Genomic DNA, 4,039 nt, shown 5'->3' on the forward strand with positions numbered 1-4,039 from the left:
ATTGCCTGTTATCTCCGATCCCAGGAGATGCTTCACAGTGGAAGAAACCTCCCGGCTCTAGTACAAGCCTGTAGACCAGCACGAGGACCTGAAGTTTTGAGAATCAAGCAACCTTCTGTCGAGTCACCAACACGTCACTGAAGAGACATTCATACTTAAGAGGCTCCTGAGATGAGAAATGACTTAGGTCCAACATATTTCATTAACAGGAGGAGGTTGTATTAATCAGGGTTCTCCAGAGACGCGCGTCAACAGGGTGTGGGTGGTGACGCGAGGGCAAGTAGGTAGATAGGCAGGTAATGGATGGACAGGTAGATGACAGATGAATGGATGGATAGAGAGATGATACAGAGAGAGAGACAGCGAGAGAGAGACAGAGAGACAGAGAGAGAGAGAGATAGATACATAGATACATAGATATAAAGATACATAGATACATAGATACATAGATACATAGATACATAGATATATAGATACATAGATACATAGATACACAGATATATAGATACATAGATACATAGATATACAGATACATAGATACATAGATAATTAATGGACAGATATAGATGATAGGTGAATGGATGGATTGATAGATGATAAATACATAGATACATACATCTATATATAGATAATTAATGGACAGATAGATGATAGATGAATGGATGGATAGAGAGATGATAGATAGGTACATAGATACATAGATAGATATATAGATACACAGATACATAGATAATTAGTGGACAGATAGATAGACAATAGATGAATGGATGGATTGATCGATGATAGATAGATAGAGGGATGGACAGATAGATGATAGGTGAATAGATGGATAAATGAATAGACAGATACATAGATGGTTAGATAGATGATTGACATAGATAGATGATAGACCAATAGATAGGTAGATGATAGATGATTGATGGATGCATGGATAGATAGATAGATAGATAGATAGATAGATAGATAGATAGATGATAGAGATAGATAATAGAGGGAGAGAGATGGAGATTTATTTTAAGGAATATTGATGCACATGATCGTGGGACCTGGCAAGTCTGAACATCTGCAGGGTAGACCAGCAGGCTGAGACCCAGGGAAGAAGTGATGCTGCAGGCCAAGTCCAGAGACCACCTGGAGGCAGCCTTCCGTCTTCCTCAAGGGAGGTCAGTCTGTTTCCTTGTAAAGCCTTCAACTGATTAGACGAGGCCCACCCATATTGTGGAGGGCCATCTGCTTTCTTTAAAATCCACCAATTTAAATGTTAATCCCATCTAAAAAATATACCTTCACAACAACATCTATCCTGGTGTTTGACCAAATATCCCGGGTCAGGGAAGTTGGCACATCAATTTAATCACCAGACTGGACAATTCCTTTTGGAACAGAAATGACCCCAAAATAAATTGCTGAGAGTTGGAGAACACCTTGTCTACAGTTTCCTTGCCTCTATTGGACCCCCGTATGGACAAGTGATGGCCAACATCTTATAACATTTTCCATCTTCTGTAGAGGTTTCCGACGGCATCTTCTCAGAGCCCCATACCCTGGTGGGAAAGGCACCATCATCTCATTGTACAAGTGGGACACATACTGATGCACCAAAGATCGTTCATCTGATCGTAACCTGTTCAGGAAAGAATCAGGTGTTCTGACTCCTGCTTCAGACTCTGCACCCACAGCTCAAGCACACGTCTCCATGCCTGGCCTTTGTATGCGTCACCAGTCAGATGGAGTAAAGGACACACGGGAGTTGTTGAGAACGGAACTCCACATAAATTACCTGCTTTTGCCACCTTTTACAGTTACAAATGAAAATCTCAAGTGCTCCTACTCTCTTCGTTTATATGAGTGTGGTTGGTTCGTCGGGGTGATGGGGGGAGGGCTGGATGTTTATCCACTAGCCCCTACCCCTGGCCGCATTGGTGCTCATCCCCGGAGGACATTGTAAACCAAGTTTTGCTTCTCTCCCCAACACCTGACACATTCTGATTATGAAACATTGGCCGTTGTGCATGATTTATTGTAAACAATCCCTCCTATAATATTCACAGCTCCATAATTCACAGCCCCGAGGCCAGTGAGCTCCTTGGAAACGATATGACAGCCAAGATCACTTCTCTGCATTTACCATGGGTGCCTCATGTTGAGAATGTATAACACCAGTAAAAAGGCACACGTGACATTTGTCAATGCTACCCACCCCCCTGCCTTTAGATTACATTTTTCCTTCCTATTGCTTTGTGGGGTTTTGAATAAAATGGTACACAGAGCTCATGCCAGCCACACGGCTAATATCTTGAGGAGCGAGGTAAGCATGGCAGCTCAGGGGGAAACGGGAACTAAGGAGGATGTACCGCTAAGGAAATGAGCATCACTGTGATGGTGGACATTGCGGACGGTCCCCCATTCCTGGAAAGACAATTCCAGGGGGTCAGTCTGGATTTGGGGTGGAGGGATGGGAAAGGGCTGGCACATGGGTCAACAGAATGGTTTGAGCACAGAAGCGTTCGTGTGGCTGCAATGAACGTCTCTTTCTCTCTGCATCTCCAGAGTCAGAGAATAATTTCCCGGCCCTCACCTGTCCACCCCCACCCCAGCTCTGTGCCGCCCATGTAACCTCTTGGCTGTTACTGAATACAGTTACCTGTGTCTCTGTGTCTGGGTTACTGCTTTATTTTGACATTTAACCAAGAAAGCACCCAGATGGTCCACCAAGAACGGTCTTCCTCTTTCCCCTAACCACATGTGGCGCTCTGTAGCCAATGAGCCACTTAACCACATGGGCTGCAGCTCCGTCCCCCAAGCGCAGAGAGTGCAACAGGTCGAATTTTTTCTTCCCTAAGAAAAGAGGTGCTTTCTTAAGTCCTAACCCCAGGTACCTCAGAAAGTGGCCTTACATGGAAATAGGGTGCATTATTCATAACTTTAAATTTTCTGTATCTCTTTCTTTTTTATTGATGAATAATTGAGGTACAATATAACATAAGTTTCAGCTATACAACAGTGATTCAAAAGTTTTATAGGTATACTCCATTTATAGTTATTATAAAATATTGGCTGTATTCCCTGTGCCGTACAATATACTCTTGCAGCTTATTTATTTTATACACAATAGTTAGTACCTCTTACTCCCCTCCCCCTATCTTGCCCCTCCCCCTTCCCTCTCCCCACTGGGAACCACTGTTTTCTGTATCTGTGAGTCTGCTTCTTTTTTGTTATATTCACTAGTTTGTGGTTTTTTAGGTCTCACATATAAGTGAAAAAATAGAATATTTGTGCTCCTCTGTGTGAATTATTTCAGTTAGCATAATACCCGCTGGGTCCACCCATGTTTTTGCAAATGGCAGAATTTCATTTTCTGTGTTTCTGATGCTTTGACATCTTGGGGTCTTCCTGACTCTGGAATATGGGGGATGGACTAGCAAATCCCTAGACAAAGCAAACAACACACACTTTTCAAACGCAAATAAGCCCATCCAGAGGCCACATCACACCTCCCCCTCTAAGGGCTCTCACCACCCCTTCCCAGCACCATCCACCTGCCCTCCTCGTCCCAGGGCAGGAACCAGACAGCTAGAGGCAGCCCTAGAACCCACACACTCTATCCTCTCAGCTTGCTGCACAGAATCACCACTCCCCGAACCATTTTCCTTCCTGAAGCCAAGCCCCATGACCATTTTCCGCATAAAAAAGGCTCTACAGAGGTTGGCAGTGCAATTCGTTCATTCACACGTAAGATCGGGTTCTCATCGCCCAAGAGAAACCCATCGGCATGTTGAAACCTGGGAGAAACTCATCGGCATGTGCAAAACTGGCAACACTCAGCTCTGGGTCGGCCAAGGGAGAAGCCTGCAGACAGGCTTTTTTTTTTTACATCTTTATTGGAGTATAATTGCTTTACAGTGGTGTGTTAGTTTCTGCTGTACAACAAAGTGAATCAGCTACACGTATACGTATATCCCCATATCTCCTCCCTCTTGCGTCTCCCTCCCTCCCACCCTCCCTGTCCCACCCCTCTAGGTGGTCACAAGGCACCGAG

This window comes from Lipotes vexillifer, unplaced genomic scaffold (genome assembly GCF_000442215.2).
Source record: "Lipotes vexillifer unplaced genomic scaffold, Lipotes_vexillifer_v1.1 scaffold512, whole genome shotgun sequence".
Classification (NCBI taxonomy): Eukaryota; Metazoa; Chordata; class Mammalia; order Artiodactyla; family Lipotidae; genus Lipotes; species Lipotes vexillifer.